This window comes from Chiloscyllium plagiosum, unplaced genomic scaffold, assembly GCF_037043375.1.
Source record: "Chiloscyllium plagiosum isolate Xiang-an unplaced genomic scaffold, Cpla_swu_hap1 HiC_scaffold_17, whole genome shotgun sequence".
Taxonomy (NCBI): domain Eukaryota; kingdom Metazoa; phylum Chordata; class Chondrichthyes; order Orectolobiformes; family Hemiscylliidae; genus Chiloscyllium; species Chiloscyllium plagiosum.
The window spans coordinates 47,511,560-47,532,912 of NW_028270155.1; the positions used below are offsets into that span (position 1 = coordinate 47,511,560).

The window sequence follows — 21,353 nt, forward strand, 5'->3', positions numbered from 1 at the left end:
CAGTCACGTAGACTGTGTTTTAACATAGCTGTCACCTTCACAGCTACCCTCCACTCCCAATTCCTGCAGATCTCACTCCCCATCCAGTTCCGGCACAGTTCTGTTATGATGTCTCAGGACATACGGAGCCTGCATTAATATTGTACCTTGCTCATTCACAAGAAATGGATTTGAGGGCGGCAGTCCTGTAGCCCCAGTGCATTGTGAGGAGCCTTGCAGCTGAGACATCTGCCTGAGCAGAGTATCTTTCAGCCTTTGTGCTGCTCCTGGGTTTGCTGTCAACCCTGTTCCTCTTGCATCTGCCTTCACCTTCTGAACAAGGCAACTACTTTGATCAGCATCCTACCTGTGGCTGATACATGACTGCTGCCAGCAGGGTCCTATTTTGGGAATATAAGGAACAGAACGGATTCGTAGCTCAGAGAAGAGACAGGACCGGCATAGCTTGCAGATAACAACTGCAAACACTCCTCCATAGAATGAGACAGGCACTGCCCATCAATGACAGCCATGTATAGAATACTCATGGTTCTTTGGCATAACCACTACTTGGTAGAGGTGCTTCACCAGCTAATTTCCTAACACAGAGCAGTATTTTGGGATTATTCTATTAACCTCTAAATTGCACTGATCATGCAGAAATGATAGCCTCTCCCTCACTGAGATCTCTATGTGAAATTTGTAAGGGCCAATGAAATGATGGATATTACCTGTGACCAGAACACTTTCACACTGTGTACATTTCATTTGCTCACTGAAAATGTAGCTGCACTTTTCAATTGCCTGACTTGCCCTTTCAGCATCCTATTGTCCAGCAGAAGTGGAGCCCATGCTTTTGCCTATCAAACTGACATTGACTTGTCCCTACTTGTCCCTAATGCTGCACCAAGCATCATCCAATTACAAATGAAACAAAAAGCAAACAGAAAAGAAAATCTGTGGATCCTGGAAATCTAAAACAAAAATGGAAATAGCTGAAGAAACTCTGCAGGTCTGCAGCAACAGTGGAGAGAAAGCAGAGTTGATGGTTCAGGTGCAATGGCACTTGATTAATATTTACTCTGTTTTCCCTCCTCTGATGCTGCCAGACCTGCTGAGTTTCTCCAGCTATTTCCATTTTTATTTTAGATTTCTAGTTGTGCATCTCCTCCAGTGAACAGCAAGTGATGGCAGCAAACAGTGTACACCCTTAGCACCAGGCTTGGACCGATCACCAGGGACATGGTTCCGCGTCCCCTCCCCACCCCCCGGGTTTTCATGGACCCTTTGATTCTGCTGTACCCAGACAGCCCATTTCTACCAATCCCTGCCATGTTGATAGACAACAGACAGAGCTCCATCTCCAACTTTTCACCTTGTCCCCTGAACCACAACATCGCACTTTAATAATGCCTGCTGTGTTATATACACTGCCCTAGAGAGGTCTGGTGGTCAATAGCCACCCTTCCCATTGCCTTCGAAGCCCTCCATTCTGAACTGCTTACCCTCCTAATAACTCGATCTTCCCATTGTCAATGCCCCGTTTGCTCTTCAAGATGTGTCTCCACCTTTGCCCCCAGTCTGGAATAGTCCTATCCCCAATTTCCACAGAACACCACCCACCTCCACATCTCCATTGCTTATTTCCACAAAATATGTGGGGATGGGTGAAGCAGAGGCAAAATGGAAAACAAGGGAGAAGGGTAGCAAAGGGGGAAGAGGAGAGGAAAAAGGTGATGAGAGAGTGGGGAGAGTGGGGAGTGAGAGAAAGAGAGACAATCAAGAAATAAGAAGTACAGAACAGTGAAAAAAAAATAAATGAAATAAAATTACGGAGCAGAATGAAAACAGAGGGGTCGAGATGGGATAATCATCTGAAGTTGTTGAATTCAGTGTTGAGACCGGCAGGCTGTAACGTGCCTAGTCGGAAGGTGAGATGGTGTTCCTCCAGTTTGCGTTGAGCTTCACTGGAACATTACAGCAGGCCAAGGACAGACATACACTGTCATCATCACCTCCTTATTGCTACCTTTGCTTCTGGAGCCATGACTCACCTTCTCTCAGCCTAGTATAAATACCTCCCTATTTCTCCCTTTTCTTAGCTTTGACAAAGGGTCAGGTAGACTCGAAACGTCAGCTCTTTTCTCTCCTTACAGATGCTGCCAGACCTGCTGAGATTTTCCAGCATTTTCTCTTCTGGTTTCAGATTCCAGCATCTGCTGTAACTTGCTTTTATCCTGATAAAGCATACAGTTGGACAGAGCACAAGCAGCCTGGCTCTTGGTATGTGATAAACATCGAACAATACAGCAGTACTGAGAGTCCTTAGGCTAATGTTCTAAATGGCATAGTACAGCAAGGCAAGACAAGCAAAGAAAGGCTAGGATGTTGTAAGCATGCAGATAGGCACTGACTGAGTGAGTGGCAAGAAAGCAAGTAAAATGTCCTGCGATGCAGCCTGGCCCAGTCTATAAGCTGGCTGCCTCTTCCTGTGCACAAATGTCCTGATCGCTTCATCCCAGTGCTCACTGTTGGTGTGCTCCAAGTGTAGCTTCAAAGTGCTGAAGTGTCCTTCAAGTGGATCAAAGAGGTGCCATGATTGCAGCGTTCAAAACTGAGGAGTGCATGTGGCTGGTACTCATGCTTCATGCCCAGAGACTCTGTTGCCAGGTGTACAAGATGGCAGTCCACAGAAGCAAGCTGGAGTGACCAGATACCCACTTGGACTTGAATGTTGGGAATTGTCATCATCTAGTTTCCTCACAGGATAGAAAGTTGCAAATATCTGAGATGAGATTTCATGTTCATGAGGCCGTTAACAAACAGTACTTGCTGTTAATAGACAACTCACTGCTACCTAGTGAGAATCACATCTCAGCACCTAAAACTGAGTTAGAAAATGCAACAAGTTGCTCTCGACATTAAGGCAGGCCTCATTTGCGTTCTCATAGGATTGTCCTGCAATCAGTGAAGATCAACAACTGCACCTCCTCCATGATAGCCCTCAACACTGGCGCCCCATAAAGATGCATACAGCCCCTACTGTATTCCCTGTACACCCACGGCAGTGTGGTGAAATTCCAAATGAACATGATCTATAAGTTTGCTGACAACACCGCATGGCAGGATGGATATCAAACAATGATGATTCAGAATGCAGGAAGGAAACCAGTGTTTGGTGCAATGATCACAATCTCTCTCTTAATGTTGGCTAAACAAAAGGACTGATCATTGACTTCAGGAAGAAAGGAGGAGAACCCGTCCTCATCTACACTAACAAAGCTGAGGTAGAGATGGTCGAGAGTGTCAAGTTCCCAGGAGTGACAATAACTGAGAATCTGTCATGGACCTCCCATGTAGATACGACTGTCAATAAGACACAACAACACCTCTTTTTTCTCGGGCGGCTCTGGAAATTCAGCACGTCCATAAGGCCCCTCACCAACTTTTACAGATGCACCGTGGAAAGCATTCTATTTGGGTGCATAACAACCTGTATGACAATTGTTCCGTCCAGGACAGTAAGAAACAAATAGAAAGTTGTATGCACAGCCCAGAGCATCACGGAAGCCAACCTTTCATCCATGGACTCCATTTACATTTCTTGTTGCTGCAGAAAGGCTGCCAACATCATCAAAGCCCCTCTCCTTTTCTTCCAACCTATCCTGTCAGGCAGACTATAAAAAGCTTGAAGACATGCACCAAGTTCAAGAACCACTTCTTCCCTGTTGATTAGACTGCTGAATGGACCTCTCTAACTTCAAATAATGTTGATCCTGCTTTGTGCACCTTGTGTGCAGCCTAAGCTATACGTCTCACTCTGTCGAAGTACCCTATGGTTTGTTTGTCCTTGCTTGTTATGATCTACCTGCACAGCTTGCAAAACAAGGCTTTTTACTGTACGTAGAAACATGCAACTACAATAAATCAACTCAAATCACATCTTACCATAGCTCACATCATTCAGCATCCCCAATAAATTTCTGCTTGCAATATTTATGGATTAAAAGGAATGTCCTAAGTCAAATTATGTGACAATCTGTTACTTTGAAAAGGCATCACATCTATATTGTAGAATAAAATAAATGTGCAGACAACGTAAATTTCTGAACTACAACTTTGGTGAGGTTAGGAAAGAGAGAGACAAGGGGTAGAAGTAACCCAAAATGACAATCCAATGGCCAAAATGTATTGCATGGAGAAAAACAACAGAATATTACAAGCAGCAAGGTGGGGTTGGAGATGTGCAAGGGAAGGGTTTGCTGAAGCAGTCTGCATGGCTGTAAGGCTGACCACTCAATTATCTACTTATTTATGGTAATTAGAGAATATCAGATGGATTTCGCTATGGGTGTGCACTTCTCTCTATCCTACTTCCAAGTATTGAGTAGTCTCAAGTACAGGAATAAAGAAACCCACACTGTACAGCCCACTCAACCAAGTGGAGGCAACTAACTGACACCAATAGACAATAGGTGCAGGAGTAGGCCATTCTGCCCTTTGAGCCAGCACACCATTCATTATGATCATGGCTGATCATCCACAATCAGTATCCTGTTCCTGCCTTATCCCCATAACCCATGATTCCACTATCCTTTAGAGCTCTATCCAACTCTTTCTTCAAAGTATCCAGAGACTTGGCCTCCACAGCCTTCTGGGTGAAGAAGTTTCTCCTCAACTCTGTTCTAAGTGGCCTACCCCTTATTTTTAAACTGTGTCCTCTGGTTCGGGACCCACCCATCACCGGAAGCATGCTTCCTGCCTCCAGAGTGTCCAATCCTTTAATAATCTTATACGTCTCAATCAGATCCCCTTTCAGCCTTCTAAACTCTCTGCAGTCGAACAGAATTAAAGTTACAGGACATCAATCTAGCTTTGACCAGCTGTGTTCAAGAGGTAACAGTCCCAACAGCGCTGGAAACATTTCGCTGTTCAATTATCTATTTCATAATCCAAGTTCACCTTTATTACAATCAGTAATAATTTAATGTTGACCAATTTAATTTCCTCCCATTCTGACTATTATTTCTTTTGCCCAGAAGGCAGTGATTTGCGGTGCTAAGAATGCAAAGTGCCCTCTAGTATCTTACTAGATGCTATGCTTTATGGTCGGTTCTGGGTGACCATATGAACACATAAATTAGGCCACTTTGAGCATGCTCCAAAATTTAAAATCATAGCTGATCTGATTGTGCTCCTTACTTTATTGCTTGGCCCCCTATCCTGTGACTCCCTTGTCAATCAACCAGCCATTGAACCCAACCTTAATTTCCATCCAATCAGTCCAGAAGCAAGGAATAAAAATGGCCATTCAAAATATCAGCACTACCATCTCAATTAAACCAGAACCATCAATGAGATCAACTTCACAAACATCATCTCATCTTTCAATTAAGCAATTTGCAACATTGTTTATATTTTGAAATTGTTGAATTCAATGTAAGCACTTTGTTTTCTTTTCTTTGTTTCAGTTTATTTCTCACAAACAGCAGCACATCAACTCTGGGTATATCTTTTGCTTTGTTGTTTCCTTTCATGTCCCATCACCATTCCACTTGGCTGTGGAGGAGTAACTTTTGTCAATCAATCTCTCCAGTCTTCTGAATCTCACAGGCGTTTTGGCCTTGTTCCATCCAACTCTCACTCAAGTCTTTTACATGAATAACTATTCCCAGTTTTAATGAGAATTTGAATAACTAATGAAAGACTCTGTTCCATTCTCACAGTTTCTCTGTCTCCATTGCGTCTGTTCTGACAACTTTGACAAGGGAGACTCCGAGAGGTCAACCTTCTGCCGTAACCAAGGATTTGCCAGCACTGTGGTTGACAGAGCCCTTCGCCCAGTCTGACCCATCTCCCGCACTTCAACTCTCACCCACTGTCTCCCCTCCCACAACAGTGATACCATTCCTCCTTATCCTCACCTATCATCCCACCAACAGCAACATACAAAGGATCATTAGCTGCCATTCTGACACCTCCAGCGGGATGCCACCATCAGACACATATCCCCCTCCCCTCCCTTGTCAGCATTCCGCAAGGACCGTTCTCTTGGACACCCTGGTCCACTGCTTCTTCACTCCCAACAAGTCCCTACAGCCCCTCGCACCTTCCCCTGCAACAGCAGAAAGTGTAACTCCTGCCCGTTTCCCTCCTCCATATCCAAAGGTCCAAAACACACCTTCCAGGCGAAGCAGCACATTACCTGCACTTCACTCAATCCCGTCTCTTGCTTTCATTGCGCAGAATGTGGTCTCCAGTACATTGGGGAAATGAAGCATAGACTGGGTGACCACTTCATAGAACATCTATGTTCTGCCCACAGAAAAGACCCTGAGCTTCCAATTGTCTGCCATTTTAACACACCACCCTGTTCCCTGGCCAATATTTCTGTTTTAGGCTTGCTGCATTGCTCCAGCAAAACTCAGTGCAAGCTGGAAGAACAGCACCTCATTTTTCCCTTGGGAACTCTACAGCTATCTGGACTCAATATTGAATTCAGTTTTGGACTGAAGCACCTTCCCGATGCTTTCCTGCACCCCCATGCACCAGGCCTTGTTATCACATGGTCAGCTATTACACACAACCCATTGTTAGCCGCTAAGTCCCTATTAGCAGCTATTCATTCTCCTACACTGACTGTTATCCACTCCTTTGTATGTTCAACCATTCTTCTCTCTCTTTAGGCTTTATATCCACCCATTATTGACTTCTTACCCCACCCTATCAACTGCATATAAAAAAAACTTTTTCCAAGCTACCATGAGTTCTGAGGAAGGGTCACGTGACCCAAAACATTGACTCTGATTTCTCTCCACAGATGCTGCCAGACCTGCTGAGTTTTACCAGCAGTTTCTGTTTCTCTTTCTGATTTTCAGTATCTGCAGTTCTTTTGGCTTTTTTTATTTTGCAATGCAAATTTGCCACCCTAAAGTGTTATATCAATTTCTTTTTCCACAGATGCTGCCAGACCTGCTGGGTTTCACCAGCATTTTGTTTTTCTGTCAGATTTCCAGCATTCACAGTATTCTACTTTTTTTTATTAGCATTGAATTTGCCTTTGATACTGCCAATTTTGAATTATGTAATTGCTCTTAGGATAACAAATATATTTCCTTTTTAAACAAACATGTAGAATATCTATGTCTGTAAGGTGGCAGTTTAATGTTTGGCCATGACGTTAAGTAAGGTTTGGTTAAGCTTGCCCAATGAAGAAGCAGGCAAACTTTATGCTGCTGGCTCAGTTGTGTGATTTCAGTGTGAGCCAGTGCTAAGTGCTTTGTTAAGTGGCTACAGGCTTGAGTATGGGGTGCAAAATTATGAGAGGCTCGCTAGGCCGCTCTCCTTAAAAAGCAAAGGTACATTCTCAATGCAACCACTGCTGAAGCTGTTCTATAAGTGCTACAGGATCCTGGACCAACCTTGCAATGGGGTCACAGATCTGCATATCACTGAGTACACATGCCACAGCGTGGGTGGAGTTGGAAAATTCTCAAAGAAGAATAAAACCTAACTAGATACTCGAAACTGGAAGATTCAGTTCCACACACAAAGAAGATAGGTTATATACACCTAATGTAACTCAAAAATTAGAGCCTGGCATATACATTACGATTATGTATTGCAGTATTTAATGTTAATATGTGATAAATTTGAAGTTTAAACCTGAATGCAGTGCTTGACTTAACTTCTCCTCGGCCAATCTGCCTCTTCCCACCTCGGGCAACTGTCTGTGTGGAGTTTGCACGTTGTGTCTGCATGGGTTTCCTCCAGGTGCTCCAGTTTCCTCCCACATCCATGGTGAATTGGCCATGCTAAATTGCCCATAGTGTTAGGTGTAGGGGAATGGGTCTGGGTGGGTAGCTCTTCGGAGGGTCGGTGTGGATTTGTTGGGCTGAAGGGCCTGTTTCCACACTGTAGGGAATCTAATCTAATCTAAAGACCAAACTCTCTGTGTGCATCAAACCACATGATGAAAGAGAAATGGTTAAAGGAGATTGTATACAGGAAGAGCACTGAATAATAGTGCAACTGAACAAAGAACAAAGAATAAAGAAAGTTTACAGCCCTGGAACAGGCCCTTCTGCCCTCTAAGCCTGAAGAGAGATAGCATACTGTATTGTTCTCTAATGTAGGGCTGTAGTGCTGTTGCAGGAAGACACTCTCCATACAGACATTGCAAAGACAGAGGAACCAGATAACCATCATGGTCAATGCCAGCACTTTAGTCCGTAATGTGATTTTGCCTCCGGCTACATATTTTACCTGATGTGGCAATGCTGCTGTTATCTCCTGTTGCATTAGAAACTAAACGTGGCTATCATAATATAGAAGAATCCCACAGACATTTATTACAGCTAACTATTAAACACAAATATTAGAATATTAGAGAGCAAACATTGAGTAACATGCTTCCAGTAATGTGGTATGCTTTAAGTAATCCTGGAGTAAGATGGATATTGAGATCCTTATACCCTCAGGTCACATACTGTGATACAATGATGACAGCATGCAGAGAACTCATTAAGGTATCCTTACATCCTGACCATTAGATAGAACATAACAGCATTGAAGATGTCGATGCAGTGCTTCAAGAAGTTTAATAGTCTCACACAAATGGTCAAGATCAGTGAATGCATTTTCAAATACTATATTCCTCAAGCTGAAGCATTATTTTTGGCTTAATGCATCACACCTTTTTTTACTCAGTTATCAATCATCACATCTCTGCAAAGGTTATGAGCCCTGACAATATTTGAGCAATAATACTGAACGCTTGAGCTTCAGCACTAGCCACACACCCAGCCAAGTGTCCATGCAGCCACATACTGAAATCTGCTCAACGGGAAAGTTGCTTAGAAATATCCTTCCCATAAAAAGAAAGACAAATTCATCTGGCCAATTAATGCCCCTCAGCCGACTCTTGATCTTCAGCAAAGCAATGAAGAATGTTGTTAATTGAGTTATCAAATGGCATTTACACAACAATAATCTGCTCACTCACGCTCAGTTTGGGTTCTGGCAGAGTCACTTGAATCCTGATGTCATTACAGTCTTGACACAAATACCAAAGAGCTGAACTCCAGAGGGAAAGTGAGAATGACTGTTCTTGACATCAATGTAACAGTTAACCTGCATGACATTAAGAAGCCCTGGTGAAATTGATGTCGCCATCTAATCTAATAGCCTGTATCTCAGTATTCTCCTTGACCACATTGTCTTTTTCTAGTGTGAATATTGACAAGAAGTATTCATTTAGTGCTTCCCCTCCCTGCTCTCACTCCACGCACAACTTCCCACTACTATGCTTGTTTGGCCCTAATCTAACTCTAGTCATTCTTTTATTCCTGATATAACTATAGAAACCCTTAGGGTTTTCCTTGATGCTATCCACCATGATGAGAAAGTGAGGTCTGCAGATGCTGGAGATCAGAGCTGAAAACGTGTTGCTGGAAAAGCGCAGCAGGTCAGGCAGCATCCAGGGAACAGGAGAATCGACGTTTCGGGCATAAGCCCTTCTTCAGGAAGGGCTTCCTGAAGAAGGGCTTATGCCCGAAACGTCGATTCTCCTGTTCCCTGGATGCTGCCTGACCTGCTGCGCTTTTCCAGCAACACATTTTCAACTATCCACCATGATGTCTCATGTCCCCTCCTGCTTTTCTTAGCTCTCTCTTTAGGTCTTTCCTGGCTAACCTGCAACTCTAGTACTTGAACTATAGTATTCTCAGTCAATATTTGTAAAGTTAAAGTCCACCATAACAACTACTCTGCCACTCTCGCTCCAATTGAGGATCATCTTTGCTATCCTATCCTTAAGAAAGAGACTTTGTGGAGTGCCTCCGAGATGGATTCTTAGAACAGCAGATGCTGGAGCCTACCAGGGAGAAGACGATTCTGGATCTGGTATTGTGCAACGAACCAGAATTGATCAGGGACCTCGAAGTGAAGGAGCCATTGGGAAGTAGTGACCATAATACAATAAGCTTCAATCTGCAATTTGAGAGGGAGAGGGTACAAACGGAAGTGACAATATTTCTGTTGAATAAAGGGAACTATGGAGCTATGAGGGAGGAGCGGCCAAAGTTCAATGGTGCAATACCTTAGCAGGGATGACAGTGGAGGAACAATGGCGGATATTTCTGTGTACAATGCAGAAGATGCAGGATCAGTTCATTCCAAAAAGGAAGAAAGATCCTAGGAGGAGGCATGGGATGCTATGGCTGATGAGGGAAGTTAAGAAAAATATAAAGTTAAAAAGAAAAAGTATAATATAGCAAAGATAAGTGGGAAAACGGAGGACTGGGAAACTTTTAAAGAACAACAGAGGATTACTAAGAAGGAAATACGCAGAGAAAAAATGAGGTACGAAGATAAACTGGCCAAAAATATAAAGGAGGATAGTAAAAGCTTTTTTAGGTATGTGAAAGGCAAAAAAATGAAGACTAAAACTGGGCCCTTGAAGACAGAAACAGGGGAATATATTATGGGGAACAAAGAAATGACAGAAGAATTGAATTGTTACTTCAGATCTGTGTTCACTGGGGAAGACACAAGCAATCTCCCTGAGATAACAGTGGCTGAAGGACCTGAACTTAAGGGAATTTATATTTGCCAGGAATTGGTGTTGGAGAGACTGTTAGGTCTGAAGGTTGATAAGTCCCTGGGGCCTGATGGTCTACATCCCAGGGTACTGAAGGAGGTGGCTCGAGAAATCGTGGATGTGTTGGTGATTATTTTCCAGAGTTCGATAGATTTGGGATCAGTTCCTGCGGATTGGAAGGTGGCTAATGTTGTACCACTTTTTAAGAAAGGTGGGAGAGAGAAAGCAGGAAATTATAGACCAGTTAGTCTGACCTCAGTGGTGGGAAAGATGCTGGAGTCTATTATAAAGGATGAAATTACGACACATCTGGATAGTAGTAACAGGATAGGTCAGAGTCAGCATGGATTTATGAAGGGGAAATCATGCTTGACTAATCTTCTGGAATTATTTGAGAATGTAACTCTGAAGATGGACGAGGGAGATCCAATAGATGTAGTGTACCTGGACTTTCAGAAAGCTTTTGATAAAGTCCCACATAGGAGGTTAGTGAGCAAAATTAGGGCACATGGTATTGGGGGCAAAGTACTAACTTGGATTGAAAGTTGGTTGGCTGATAGGAAACAAAGAGTAGTGATATACGGCTCCATTTCGGAATGGCAGACAGTGACCAGTGGGGTACCGCAGGGTTCAGTGCTGAGACCGCAGCTTTTTACAATATATGTTAATGATATAGAAGATGGTATTAGTAATAACATTAGCAAATTTGCTGATGATACTAAGCTGGGTGGCAGGGTGAAATGTGAGGAGGATGTTAGGAGATTACAGGGTGACCTGGACAGGTTAGGTGAGTGGTCAGATGCATGGCAGATGCAGTTTAATGTGGATAAATGTATGGTTATCTACTTTGGTGGCAAGAACAGGAAGGCAGATTACTACCTAAATGGAATCAATTTAGGTAAAGGGGCAGTACAAAGAGATCTGGGTGTTCTTGTACACCAGTCAATGAAGGTAAGCATGCAGGTACAGCAGGTAGTGAAGAAGGCTAATAGTATGCTGGCTTTCATAACAAGAAGGATTGAGTATAGAAGCAAAGAGGTTCTTCTGCAGCTGTACAGGGCCCTGGTGAGACCACACCTGGAGTAGTGCGTGCAGTTCTGGTCTCCAAATTTGAGGAAAGACATTCTGGCTATTGAGGGACTGCAGCGTAGGTTCACGAGGTCAATTCCTGGAATGGCGGGACTACCTTACGCGACTGGGCTTGTGTACCCTTGAGTTTAGAAGACTGAGAGGGGATCTGATTGAGACATTTAAGATTATTAAAGGATTGGACACTCTGGAGGCAGGAAACATGTTTCTGCTGATGGGTGAGTGCCGAACCAGAGGACACAGCTTAAAAATACGGGGTAGACCATTTAGGACAGAGATGAGGAGAAACTTCTTCACCCAGAGAGTGGTGGCTGTGTGGAATGCTCTGCCCCAGAGGGCAGTGGAGGCCCAGTCTCTGGATTCATTTAAGAAAGAGTTGGATAGAGCTCTCAAGGATAGTGGAGTCAAGGCTTATGGAGATAAGGCAGGAACAGGATACTGATTAAGGATGATCAGCCATGATCATATTGAATGGTGGTGCAGGCCCAAAGGGCAGAATGACCTACTCCTGCATCTATTGTCTATTGTCTATTACATTTCTGGAACTATTTAGAGGCCTATAGAAAACTCCCAATGGGGTAACCTCTCCTTTTGTGTTTCTAATCTCAGCCCATCCTACCTCAGTAGAGGAGTACTTACTGTAGGAAATTTTAAACATAGTGTGTTAGGTACACCACCATCTTCTGATGCTTCATCAACTCTTCATAACATCAGAGGTGAGGAGGTTTGTTGCTGATTGCACATTATTCAGTAACAATCACTATTGTTCAGATACTGAAATAGTCTGTGTCCAGAAGGAGCTTGACCTGGACAAAATTCAACCATGGGCTGATGAGTAGCAAGCAATATTCATGCCACATAAGTACAATTGACTAGAAAATAAACTGGACTACACATCGCAGTACTGTGGCTACAACAGCAGATTAGAAGTGAGTAACTTGCATCCTAAAACTTGTTCACCATCGATAACACACATGTCAGGAATGATAGAATACCCTCTACTTGCCTAGATAAATGTGGTTCCAAATACATTTGTGAACCTCAACACCACCTAGGACAAAGCAGCAAGGTTGATCAGTATCCCATTCACTATATTAAATATTCATACTGTGTACCATTGATGCAGTGTGTACCATCTACAAGATGTGGTGTAGCATTTCATCAAGGTTCCTTTGACAATGTTTTTCAACCTGTACTGTTGAGAAAGACAAGGTCATCAGATGTAATGCGAACTTCACTACCTGGAAGTTCCTCTCCAAGCGACATACCCACCTTCACATTAATTCTGGATGTTAGAATATAATTTTATAGATTTTACTTTTCTAACTTTGTAAAGTGAAGTTTATTATTGCTTGATCAATACCATGAAATATTGTTCTTTATACTCACAGGAAATACCTGGGTTCTCACACACTTTGCCATCTTTTAAGAAAAGGGTTTACAGTCTTTGGGTAGATTGCAATATAAATTTGATCTGGTGTGGCTCTGGAAAAAAAACACAGCAGGTCAGACTGAGTCTGAGGAACAGGAGAGTCGACGTTTCAGGCAGGACACTTTATCAATCTTGATGAAAGATGCTGCCCAAAACAGCAACCCTTCTGCTCCTCGGATGCTGCCTGACCTACTGAGCTTTTTCCAGTGCCAAACTTTATCAACTTTGACTGTCCAGCATCTGCAGTTGTCACTATCCCCTGATCTGGGATCATAACAGATTCATATTTGAACTTTGGTTACACAAATAGGATTAAACATTTTATGGCTACTGAAATTAGGTTGTGTCTTTGATTTAAGGAGGCCCAGAATAAAGGTTAGCTAGGATTGTTTGCATACTACTCACTGAACTGTCACAAAAAAAGCCCCAAAAAAACATCCAAAGCAACTTGCTGACACTGAATACAGATTAAATTTGGAGAACTTGTTTTCATTACAGACTTTTCCAATAAAAAGACGCAGGTCAGGAAAATAATTTAATTTTGGCACCAAATTTTGACCTCTCAGAGGCTTCAAGGCAGCAGTTGTTTGTACTTTAAACATCTTAAGCTGATATTATAACAAACAAGGCTTTGTCTGGCTTTGAAATTTGGACAAAAATCCATTAAAACTGCTGCCAATAACGACACTGCCTTTATGAAAATATTAGGTGACTCATGTAGAATATATTCATGGTTTGTTTGACTCCTGCTGGGCTATGTTGTCTAATTATGCAGCATGCCACTTAAGAAGTAAAACAGAAAATTATTAAGAACACTATTTCAGCATTATGATAACTGCTGTGCGACCAGAATCATGACTCCTCACTTATGGCAACCAACTTGAAAAGAATGCAGAGCTGATCTGAAAGGATTCACCAAAATATGTGTGGTGGAAATTTAATCGCTTCAGATGCTTGCAAACATAATGGTGACCAATAATTACTGCTCCCCATAGGGATTAGCTCAGCAAGAGACCAGTGAGTCATTGTAAATGACAAATTATAAACCTTTCAATTACCTGTTACAATCCTAGTTTTATAAAATGGTTTTCTACATAACGGATTCTTATCAACTATAAACTTTTAAATTTCTAATGTGATTTTACATTATCGATTTGCCTTTTCTCATAATATCAACTTAAGTTTGTCAATCCTTGGTGAATCATCAGACGTTTTGTAGATGATTAAATAACAAATAGATACAGTTTTTCTGAATTCTGGTACTGGGCTGGCAAAAGTGCATTTGTTGACCCTCATCAACAGTTCGGCGATGCTCATGTCTTATTGCTATATAACTTTGTCACTTCCAATCACTCAGTCATACATTTCTGAAGTCACAATGTATCTGGCACCATGTTAGTTTTTTTATGAATGACAATGCAAATGAACATGAAAATCATGTTTAGTTTTCTGGTTTGAAGCAGTTGAGAGCCAAGTGTTTCACATATAGATAAATGAATAATAAATATGACTTAGAAATAAGAGACTATATCAAAAGTAGTCTGAACTACAAATTGAGAATTCACATATTTAGACAATCCTTTTAACATAGATTCTGAAACCCAAGTATTTTGTAACATTCAAAAACACTTAAGATTGTCCTCGACTACACTCAAAAATGTATGCATTCTGGAGTCATAAGGCAAGAAGTTATTGGATCAATTACAATTACATCAAAAACAGTGGGAGCAATTTACATAGGTTTTAGAATTTCAGCAGAAACCTAACGTTATACTGTCAGTGACTTGTTACTGTCTATGATATACACAATGAACAACTACACTGTTATTTTGCTTAATTTGCATTTGTTGAATTTTTCTGTCATGTATCAAGTATGATGATCAAGATGGAAAAGGGCAGTGCAGGTGAACTGAGAAAGACTCTACAAGGTATATGTCATTAGCTGACTGGTTTGATATTATTTCAAGGCTTTTTCCAACAGTGCATTATCAGGAAATAAATAATAGATTATGTGATGCATTTGGTCTGACACTTCTTTCTATGCAGTTCATCAGATCTCTCAATCATCACAATTTCATGACAGTGCTACACTATTGAGAAAATTAGGACAAGATGCATAGTGAGTGTTACTCCTATCTGAATTTCAGGTCTTTATCATAAATTGCTCTGTATTCAAACTTACATTCTGCATCTTATTCATGAAGAAAGATCTACTGCCAGACACATCCACTGTGTGTGATTGTACCTGAGCTTCAACATGCACAAAAGCCACATTCTTACACCAAGGTTTAAGACTAAGTGCCTCCCATAAGAGTAATGGCTTGAGACGAACAGAATTCTATATTCCAGGTATCCTCATTTCATTTTCATTCAAATGGAAATATTAATTACCTTGACAAGGAGCCTTATGTATCTGCAGCCTCAGCAATTACACCTATGTTTCAATTACATTTGAATCGGCCTAGCATCAGCATCATGCCTTGAACAATACTTTCGCTGAATTCAGTTCTTTTTTTCCACGTTTGAACCAAGGTTGTAATGAGGTCAGGAATTAAGTGGCTCTGGCGAAACACAAACTGGGCATCACTGAGCAGGTTATTGCTGAGCAGGTGCTACTTGATAGCACTTTTGATGACACCTACCATCACTTTACTGATTAAGGGTAGACTGATGAGGTTGTAATTCGCTGGGTTGGACTTGTCTTACTTTTGTGTATAGGACAAATCTGGGCAATTTTCCACGTTGGTGGGTAGTTGTCAGTGTAGTAGTTGTGCTGAAAGAGCTTGGCTACTGGTGAGGCACATTCAGGGACACAAGTCTTCAGTACTATTGCCAGAATGTTTTCGGGGTCCATAGCCTTTGCAGTATCCTATGCCTTCAACCATTTCTTGATATCACATGGAGTGAGGAGAATTGTCTGAACGCTGGCTTCTGAGATGTTGGGGACCCCTGGACAAGGTTGAGATGGATCATTCCATCAGTACTTCTGACTGAAGATTGTTAACTGTTAACTTTTTTTTGTCTCCTTCCCTTTCTGAATTAGGATATATAAAGTGAAAAGTAACACAACACCAACAGGTTTATTTGTGCTTTCAGAGCGCTGCTCCTTGAATTAGGGTGTCAATCTATTTTCACAGATTCTGGAAAAGATTATAAGGATTCCTAGAAGATTACTAACCATGAATTAGCTATCTTTGTAGCTACATCCTTTAAAATCATATGATGCAACCCACTAGATCAAACCAAATTATTAGCCCCATTAATTTCCCTAGTTCTTTTTCTCTTTTGATTGTTATTGTGTTTATTTCCTCCTCTAGCTTCCTGATTATTTAATATTATCGGAATTCTATTAAACAATTCTACTGGGTCATCTGCCTCAAAAAATGAAGCAAAATATTTAATACACTCCTTCGCCATTTCCTGCATCCTTGTTAGAATTTTTGCTAACTGATTCTCCAGAAGGAGACAAGTGGTATGTTGGCCTTCATAGAGAGGATTCAAGTACAGGAGCAGGGATATCTTACTGCAAATGTACAAGGCCTTGATGAGACTGCACCTGGGTATTATGTGTAGTTTCGGTCTCCTTATCCAGGAAAGGAGATGGAGACCTGCAGCAAAAATTTAGCAGACTAATTGCTGGAATGTCAGGACTGATGTATGAAGAGAACTTGGGTTGCTTTGGATTATATTTACTGGAGTTCAAAAGAATGAGGTGGGGTGAGGGTGTTGGGGATCTCATAGAAACAAACAAAATTCTAACAGGACGGACAAGATAAATGCAGGAAGGATATTCCTGATAACCAGAGCAGGTGAGGGATGAGGACAGAACTAAAGGACACAGACAAAGGGTTGGCCTTTTAAGACTGAGATGAGGAGAACTGTCTTCACCCAGAGAGTGTTGCACTTTTGGAACTCTGCCACAGACAGCAGTTGAGACCAAAACATTGAATGTTTTCAAGAAAGAGATAGATATGGCTCTTAAAGCTAAAGAGATCAAAGAGTGTAGGGAGAAAGAGAGGACCAAACGGTCCAGGCATCTTCACCCCTTTCCTGATATAGTTTAATATCTGCAGCTTCGGCTCCTGCCCCTGAACTCAAATATGAAGCTTTTTCCATATTTTCCATACTGTCTAGTGAGTAGGTATTAAGTTTCCTGTAAGTCTCTAGTAGGCCTCACATGCTTCCATTTTTCCAGGTCTCTGGGAACAGATTCGATTCCTGCTCCTTCTCTTCAAGAATTGCAAGCAAACTTTTAATGCCGTGATAGAGGCCCCATCAGCGTCCCACCAGCGAAAGCACTGTTAATTCTGAACAGAAGCCGAAATCACTTAAAACAACCGGCAGCATGAAGTTGGCATGTTGCCTGACTGCAGTCAACGAGCACTGGATAATCGCTCAGCCCAATCTCCAAGCCCATTTTTGGGGCTGATCAAAATTAACCTCAGTAATATTTGTCATGGCTTCTTCTTTGTTACTCTTAACCCTTCTGCAACTGCTGACAATGGACTTCTTCATCACTCTACATAATTGTTTTCACTACTGTAACAATAAAATTTGATTATCACATTTGTACTTCTGGCTAAACAGGACTCAGCCTGTCATGCTGAATGAAAACATTGAGAGCTATAAAAATAGGAGCTACAGCTGCATACTGCAAAGGCAGCTGGGAAGAACACACTGGTTTCAAATCAACCTCTGGTTATATCATTCCCATCATTAAAATCTTAATGCAAGTCTGAAGTAATTTTAAAAGCATTCCCATTTTCAGCACTTATCATGCTTTCAATGTTATTTTTAATTCCATGTAAGGTTGCAAGTATAAAAAGATCATGGATAATGTTACTAAAGTGGCAACTCAAAAGTAAAAATATGGTAATGAAGAATAAGATAGCAAGTATAAATGGCAATTTTAATCAAAGAAACCATCAGAAACTCTAGAATTGTCTTTTATACATGGCTCAATGAAATGATGATGCACATTAATAAACTTTGTCAGAAAGATACCAGAAATGTTGCTCTAAATGTAGGTCCCTTTGAAATTATGTTCCTGCACAGCCAATTATCCCAGGTTTCGACTTTGGTATTAAAATAAAGCCCAGATAGATGTTTGGGCTTATAATAAAAGCAGTGACCCCAGTAAAGTTCTTAACCAGTACACTGTATGACACTTATGTTCCCAACCAAACAAAAAAAGGGGATAACTAAGATTGCAGATTAAATCAATTCATCGCGGCCATGCAGATTTGAATCAGGTAAACTTGAAAACTATTCTACATATTAAATGTAATCTTAAAAATGGGTTAAAGGTAATTGATAAAGTTTTGTTTGAATATATTTCAAAACAGCATTTCAAATCATCACTTTTAATTGTTTGCTGAGCACAATACTTATTAAAAAGTAGTCAGTTTAGTTTCATCAGTGGACTATGTGAATCCACGAAAGAGAAAAGGGATCCAAATTATCAGATAATAAGCTACTTTTTAAAAAGTGAAATTTATTCACCTAAAAATCAGAGCACTCCAATTTTAGTACTACCCCATGGCTGGAAAACTAATTACGTCAAAAGAGTACTTGTGACTTACTCTTAACCCCACTGCAAATTCGGTTGGATTGGGAAGTGAACTTCATGCCTGTCTGGAAGTGACATTGTGCAGGATTGGCTGACTTTTATTGACAAGGCCTCACGAATCTGTCAAAATGTTGACAAAAAATGGCCAGGAAGTCAGTGGAAGCAACTGCATGATCATTAAGATCAGATGGGTGTAGACTATTGCTAGCAACCTGAGTTAAAGGGCCTCAGCACAAGGTTATGTGACCCTCCATCATAATGTCAGAAATGGGGATGTTCATTGATAATTTTACATTTTTCAACATCACTTATGACTCCTCAGATACTAAAACTATCTATGTCCAAATACTGCAAGGACTAGACATATCCAGACTTGGGCTGGAAAATGGCAAGTAACATTTGTGCCACATAAATACCAGGCAATGACCATGTCCAGTAAGACACAATCTAGTCGCCATATTCAATGTCTTTAGCATCACCAAATGCTCAATATCAATAACCTGGGGTTTACCAGAAACTGAATTGGAATAGCTATATAAACACTGTGGCTAAAAGAGCAGGTCAGTGGATAGGAATACTGCAGTGAGTAAATCACTCTCTGAGTTTTCCAACCCTGTCCATCATATATAATACACAAGTCAGTCATGTGATGGAATACATTTGCCTAAATGGGTGTAGTTCCAACAACATTCAAGAAGCTTGACACCATCCAGAACAAAGTTGCCCACTTAATTGTTCATAAGCATCCACTCCTTCCATCAATACTCAGTTGCAACAGTGTGTATCATATCCAAGATGCACTGCAGAAATGCGCCAAAGCTCCAAACCCATGACCATTCCCATCTAGAAGGGCACGTGCATCAGATACATGGGAACGCCACGACCTATAAATACCCCTCCAAGCCACTCACCATCCCGACTTGAAACTATATCACCGTTCTTTCAGTGTTGCTGGCTCAAAATCCTGAAATTCCCTCCCAAATGGCATTTTGGGTCAACATATAGCATATGGACAGCAGCAGTGCGAGAAGGCAGTTCACTATCAGCTTCTCAAGGACACCTAGCAATGGGCAATAGATGCTGGCCCGCAAGCGATGTCTGCTCCAGGAGGGGATTTCTGGTCAGAGTCACAATTAGGGAAAGTGCAAGACAGGATGAGCTTCAAGGTCTCACTGTGATCCAGGAGGACTTTAAGGGGGTACCTTCTGGATCTAGTCGCTGTCTCAAATAAGTCTTTGCCAGATAGATATTGCACCTCTGCTCAGATCTTAAGATAAACATTTTCAAATCGATCTTGTCAGATATGTTATAACATTCTTCTGGAGCAGGTTGGACTTCAACCCTGGTCTGTCTCAGAGATATAGGCATTGCCACTATGCCATACAGGCCCTTCCAGATCTCATGATACAATTGTAGGCTGGGCATCATTGACAATATGGAAGTCTGATCTGCATATTCAAAGAGGATCCCATTCATTTGGAAGGCTATTCATGCTTTTTGCAATGTGGACTAAGGCTCAAAAAGAGATTTTCTGTAGTGCTTTTGAAATTTAGCTTGGGAAATTAGATAGAAATCCAAATCCAGAGATGATATTATGATAGTAAACAAGTATATATTGTTAAATCTGACACAAAATGAAATCATTTGGAATAATCTATATTTCAAAGTGCAGCTAGGTCTGTGCTGTGATGCTGAACCATGCACTGTCTGATGTTGCTAAGATTGAACACCAGTTTGTGTTAACTGATAATCAGCAAGGGTTTCTACTAATCAATATCTGTACTGACAACTCACATTTGGATCTCAGCTGAGCATAACATTAGACTTGATAGTGATTCCAACTATCATCAAATAAACATATTGAGGAATGATTGATGCCTATATGACCCTCAATACAAATCAGATCCTTGTGGAGAAAAAGCAAAGAAAAACAAATAAAGCCAAGATCAAGATGCAGCTGAGGTAAGATAAGGTGATATTCTGCAACTCATCATGCTGTGATTATCATTCTATTTAGTTCACATTTCTAATAGAGCAAATGCTGGTCAAATCAAGAATTCCTCATTATGCTACTACATCAATCTCAAAGAGAGAGAACAAAGCTGGGACAGCAGAGGACTACTTTAAGTGTAACACATTACTGAAGGAAATCATAAGGGACCAAGACATTTGAAATGGAGTGCCAGGTTTCAAAGGAATAAATAGCAAAAATTGATTTGGTCTCCCAGGTGCTCTGCAGTCTACCACCCCAGTAACCAGAAAGTAAAGAACATTCAGATCCTTTGATCAGTTCAGCAAAAACAATTTTCCGATTGGGTAACATGCCAAAGTTTAAAACAGTCAATAGCTACTCAAAAATCTAGCTTCATTCATCTTTTTTAACCTACAAGTTCAATTTTGGCCTTCTTCACATTCATGTTGCTTCAGTTTCAAATTTGATTTCCTCAAGATAATTCTCTGATAATTCCTTAAAATATAAATTACTTCAGGAGGAAGAATTGTGTTGAAATAATGTGAAAAAAATTGTTGGTTGCAGAGATCAGTGATCCAGCTGTGAATGAATATGTTAGATTCAGAATATGAAACAGAATTGAATTAATATTTATATTACTTAATGAAGAGTAATGATTATTGATTTCTTATTCTTCAGCCTTTCATTTTTATAATTTGATCAGAAGTTTAAA

The 21,353-nt window shown here is 41.0% G+C and overlaps 1 long non-coding RNA gene across 2 annotated transcripts in view; it reads left to right on the forward strand.

Moving 5' to 3' along the window:
- The window catches only part of LOC122558420 (uncharacterized), a 435,990-nt gene extending 418,072 nt beyond the window's left edge, over positions 1-17,918 (forward strand). For both annotated transcript variants that reach the window (XR_006314126.2, XR_015759948.1), the window contains one exon: positions 17,296-17,918. This is a non-coding gene — a long non-coding RNA (uncharacterized LOC122558420). The remainder of the gene's footprint in view (positions 1-17,295) is intronic.
- The last annotated feature ends 3,435 nt before the right edge of the window (positions 17,919-21,353 follow it).